Source organism: Gossypium hirsutum, chromosome A05, assembly GCF_007990345.1.
Source record: "Gossypium hirsutum isolate 1008001.06 chromosome A05, Gossypium_hirsutum_v2.1, whole genome shotgun sequence".
Classification (NCBI taxonomy): Eukaryota; Viridiplantae; Streptophyta; class Magnoliopsida; order Malvales; family Malvaceae; genus Gossypium; species Gossypium hirsutum.
In genome coordinates, this window is record NC_053428.1 from 94,194,469 (window position 1) to 94,200,295 (window position 5,827).

The following is a 5,827-nucleotide window of genomic DNA, read 5'->3' on the forward strand; positions in this document are numbered from 1 at the left end:
CTATTCACTTAAGACAATTTAACATTCACATTCGTGGTACACAAAATTTTCGATTACTTCATTCAAACATACGCACTCATTCATACATTCTATGGATTTTGTATACCCTTACTTATCCATTTACTAAATCATTTTTGTCAAGCATGCAGCATCATATGAAAGCCAAACAAATACGTACAAGCATATCACCATATAAACATTCATATCACACATTATTACATATAATTTACAAATTCTTATTCATACCTTTTTGAATTTTGACTTATTATAACTGCACTTTCTTCAAATACTTTAGTATCACTATCAAATAGTCAGATATAGCTCGGTTGGAGAGTACTTTTGTTTTAACAAGATGGTCTTCAATCGCGTCGGAAGACATCAAACTATCACATAGTGGTGGCATGTATAATTAGACTCTCACACTTGCTATGTTAGTTCGAGAACCGACTAAACCATAGCTCTGATACCACTAAATGTAACAACTCTTCCATGTCTAATTTTGTCCATACCAAAATATGATGATCTATTTTCCTTTTAAAGACTTCTAGTTTAAACCCCCATTTCAAACAAGTGCTTATATTTTAGAACTCATATTTTGCAATTAATGTAATTTAATCCCAATAATAAAATTAGGAACTTTATCGATAAAATTACTTAACAAAATTTGCACACAATCACTCAAACATATCATGGACTCTAAAATAATCATAAATAAATATTTCTACCTCAGATTTGTGGTGTCATAACCACTGTTCCGACTAGGCCCTATTTTAAGCTGTTACATAAACGACCAAAGTAATGATGAGGGTGAAGGAGGATACTCCAGTGGTGGTAGAGGTTGGGTTCCACAAATGCTGTGCCAAAAGAATATTTTATCTCATGTTTGCTATAGTCGTGGTCAAGCAGGGCATGGCAGTCGTGGAGAACCTTTCCCAGTGGAGTTCCAAGTTCTTAAGTAATAGTGAGCTTTGGAGCTCTTTATAACTGTGATAGACTCAGGAAATTTTTTAGTAAGTATATAAAGAAGAATAATTACTCGTAATGAAATAGACAAAATTAAAAATTTTAAAATAATAATTATAAAACCTAATAAAAATAAGCTTAAAGAAAAATTAAAAGTAGTCTTAAAATAGAATAAAAGTAACAACATAAAATAACAAATAAAAGTTTTTAAACATCTGCATCGCTAGAAGGTTCGCAAGGTGGGGGTGGCGATGAGATGTGGAAGTGTTGACAAATCTGCTGTAGAGTAGCATCAATTTTATTGAAGCACTGAAAACACTGCTGCTCGAATCGAGTAAGGCACTCAGAGATGTCAGCATATGAAGCTGCCGCATGAACTGGACGAAAGGGGGGTGGTGGCTGAGATAGTGGGTCCTCATGACGTGGAGGGACATCATCAGTAATGTCCTCTGGATCTTCCTCCTCGGTGGACTGGATAAGGCGATACTGAGGAGGGTAGGTGCCACGTCGTTTCTCGATCATCCTCATACTTAGCATGCTCGAGATGCCCTGTAGGGATATCTGGTTGATGAGAGTGAGGGAGGATGATTGGGCTGCTGTGTTGAGGATCCCGAAGTGCCGAGCCAGTCGAGTCACATAGGGCTTGATAGAGATGACCCCTCTCCTGTGCCGCTCCGTCTGGTGGCGAATGGTGAGGGCAATAAAGTAGGGGAGGTTGATGACGTGCCCATTCGCCATACTCTATAAGAAATAGGTGTCGTGGGTGGTGACGACGCCAGTGCTCTCTCGTCTCCTTGTCAGAGTGTGAGCCAAGACAGAGTGTAGATACCTCAAGGATGGAGGGAGAGCCGATGCCTTGGAGCAGCTAGGGTCGTAGGTGGCCGAGGCAGGGACGAGGTCCCTCCAGCATTTTGAAAGGGAGTAGTGGATGTGGCGGTGGAGGGTGTTTAGTTCATTATCATCCATGAATTCCTCCATGTATAGCCCTAGTGCAATCCCGAATCGGGGTACGCTCAACTGGCGTACTGGACCATTCCAAGATCATCAAAGTTTGTCATGACAGTTTGAAGATGGAACGTCGAGCAGAGTTTCAATGTAAACTTGAGATACGTCGGCTCGATGATCTCAAATAGGAGCCCCGATAGGTCAGTTGTTAGGAGGGCTCGGACCGCGTCAGCCAATTGAATCTGTTCGAGTGCAGCCCAGTCAATGCATCGGCCCATACCTAGGGGTCGGGCCCGTAATATCTGATATATAATCCTCTAGGGTCCCAAGGGACCTGGAGGAACAGGTGCCTAATCTCCATGGTAGGACCCGAGGATGACGCTGCTCCTTTCCTATTCTTCGAGGTGGGAACAGCAGTCTTCTTACCACATGAGGACGACATTGGACCTGCATTGAAAAATCAAAGTTTAACCAATATGCCCCAAGAATAGTATGGAAAATCAAGGCTAAATATGAATATTTTATGAGATTTATATATGAGATGATACAAACTAAAACCACTAAATATATCAAGTTAGAGGATTATGGAAATAATGAATGAATGCATGTGGGTAAGCATAAATTTCATGGAAACAAGGAAAAATGAACGAGTATAGCATAATGTAGTAACTAAAATGACAAAAGTTTTTATTAAACAAGGATGAGTATTTTAATATTCTAACTATGAATATTCATTCAAAATAGTTCAGTATAGTAGAGGAATCATGAAATAAGCAACATATTTAAATAAAATTGAGAGAAAAAGAGTAAACAAACGCAAAAAGAAGGATTTTGAATTTGGGCAAGCCTGACATTTGTCCGTGTGGCCTAATTTTTGCCCGTGTGTTTTGAGAATTTTGAATTTGGGCATGCCTGACATTTGTCCCACGCCCATGTTCTTTGGGCGTGTGGGTGCACACGGCCGTGTCTCACAGCCGTGTCCTACTTCGTTCGCTTCTCCCATGCTCGTGTACATAGGTCCATGCCTGTGTTCGTTTTGACAGTGTCGACCACGGGTGGATGGCACAGGCGTGTCACATGCCGGGAAAAAATCTTGCCCTTTTTCACACAGCCTAATGCACGCCCGTGTGCCTGGCCGTGTGGTCTTTTGAAAGTCTGCATTCCATGATTCAGTTAGTATGTTAGATGTTAAAAACTAAAATTTTAAAGAAATTAACATTGTTAGTGCTCGGGTTGCCTCCTAAGAAGCACTTATTTATAGTCTAAGCTCGACTTACCTCTCTTCTGCATGGTCAAGGTAGTGCGAGGAGTTTACACTCCTCATCCCTACTATCAACTTTATCAACATAAGGTTTAAGACGGGTATTGTTCACCTTAAATGTGCCGAATTTGGGATGAATTACCTTGACTGTTCCATATGGGAAAATACTGAGTACCATAAGAGGAATGTCTTCATTAGGTTCAGGAGTGGCAAGGCGAGGATCTACTGCATCTAGTAGTACTTTGTCTCTAACCTTAAGTTGATTTGGTGAGGTATTGAGCTTGTCCTAGCTCGATTTCAGTTTACAAGTGTTCTCGGTTTCTGTGTCCACCATTCATCTACTCTTCAATTTGTAACCTTTGTTCTTCATAGATAGGTCCTTTGTTGTTGTTTGAACATGGCTCATATGTGTTCTTCAAAATTGTTTCCTGTATAGAGGGTTTCACCACATGATCAGTACTAGTAGAATGAATTATACAACCAACTTCAATTTTTTATGTGTTACTCAAATTACGAGCTTGAAGGGTGATTGTTTCGTCTCCCACACGAAGTGTGAGTTCACCTGTCCCAACATCAATAATGGTTCTAGCAATCGCTAAAAAGGGTCGTCCTAAAATTAAAGGTGTGTTACTATCCTCTTCCATGTCTAGAACAACAAAGTCTACTGGGTATATAAATTTATTGATCTTAACAAGAACATCTTCAATAATACCCCTAGGAAATATAATGGTTTTATCAGCTAATTGAATGCTCATCTTAGTTTGTCTGGGTTTCCCAAGACCTAGCTGTTTAAACATTTTATAAGGCATAACATTAATGCTTGCCCCTAAGTCATCCAATGCATGATGAATAGCTAAACTACCAATTAAACAAGGAATCGTAAAACTCCCTGGATCCTTCAATTTGTTGGGTAGCTTATTCTGTAATATGGCTAAGAAAACTACATTCAACTCCACATGCGACGCCTCATCCAACTTTCGTTTATTTGTTAAAAGCTCCTTTAAAAACTTGACTGCATTTGGCATCTGCGAAAGGGCTTCAATAAACGGTTAGTTAATATGTAATTTCTTTAAAAGTTTAAGGAATTTACCAAATTGTTCGTCTGATCAGTCTTTCCTTGTTGCATTGGGGTATGTCACATGAGGTTTATATTTTGTACTCATCGGCTTTGGGTCATTTTGGCCTACCTCATTCTTACCTTTGCTTACCACCATGTCTGGCCTTGGTTTTGCAACTAACCCTTCCTCATCTTGAATGGCAATCCCATTGAGTTGCTCTCTTGGGTTAGATTGAATGTTGCTTGGCAGGCTTCCTGTTGATCTTTCAGATATCAATTTTGCAACTAACGCTTTTTGATTTTTAAGTGCTGTCTCAGTATTCTGAAAATGAGTTTCTGACACTGAGATGAATTTTGTTAGCATCTCTTCAAGGTTCAGCTTTTTCTCTTATTGGTAGGGTGGTTGTTGGAAGCCTGGAGATGGTGGTCTCTGATTCCCTTGGCCTCCCAATGAAAATTTTGGATGGTTCCTCAAACCTACATTGTAAGTATTGCTATAAGAATTGTTTTGAGATCGAGGATTGTTTCCCATGTAATTTAACTTCTTGTTCTTCATGTTGTGGCCATAAGGTGGATATTCTGAACTGCTTGATCCACCTTCACTTGCTTCGCACTGCATTACTGGGTGAACCTATGAAGAACTAAGAAAACCATCAATTTTCTTATTTAAGAGTTCTACCTGATTAGAGAGCATGGTGACTAAATCGACGTTATAAATGCAAGCTGTTTTCGTTGGCTTTTTCCTCATGACTTGCCATTGATAGTTATTCAGTGACATCTCCTCTGTAAATTCAAAGGCATCTTCAGGTGTCTTATTATTGATGGTTCTGCCAGCAGCTACGTCAACCATCTATCGAGTCGAAGGATTCAGGCCATTATGAAAGGTTTGAACCTGTAACCAGAGTGGTAACCCATGGTGAGGGCATCTTCTCAAGAGGTCCTTGTATCTCTCCCATGCATCGTAGAGTGTTTCTAAGTCCATTTGCAAGAAAGAAGAGATATCATTACGTAATTTGTCTGTTTTAGCCGGTGAAAAATATTTCAATAAAAACTTTTCAAAGATTTGTTCCCAAGTAGTGATTGATCCTCGTGGCAACGAGCTCAACCACTGTTTAGCCTTATTCCTCAATGAAAAGAGAAACAACGGAAGGCAAATGGCATTATCAGAAACGCCATTGATTTTAAAAGTGTAGCAAAACTCTAAGAAATTTTCCAAGTGAGTGTTGGGATCCTCGTCCTGCAAACCATCAAACTGAACAAATTGCTGTATCATTTGAATTGTGTTAGGTTTCAGTTAAAAAGTATTTATAGCTACAGCAGGTCTAACTATGCTCTATTCAGTTTCTGTTAAAGAAGGTTTAGCATAATCATACATAGTGTATGGAGCAGGATTCTGATTTACTGCAATCGCAAGAGGTAGAGGATTTTCTTGGTTTTCAGCCATCTCTTCGGTAGTGGTTGAAGTATCATCCTCATGCTCTTCCTCTGTGTACCTTATTTCTCTTTGATTTCAATGAACAGTGCGATCGAGCTCACTATCAAATAGTAACGGTCCTGACGGGTTTCTTCTGGTCATAAACTAGAAAATCTCTCAGAAGAAA

The 5,827-nt window shown here is 39.6% G+C and overlaps 1 non-coding gene across 1 annotated transcript; it reads left to right on the forward strand.

The window, feature by feature from the left end:
* Nucleotides 1-5,134: 5,134 nt before the first annotated feature.
* Nucleotides 5,135-5,241, forward strand: LOC121229913 (small nucleolar RNA R71). The gene has a single exon (XR_005927864.1). It is a non-coding gene; the product is annotated as a small nucleolar RNA R71 (small nucleolar RNA).
* Nucleotides 5,242-5,827: the final 586 nt, after the last annotated feature.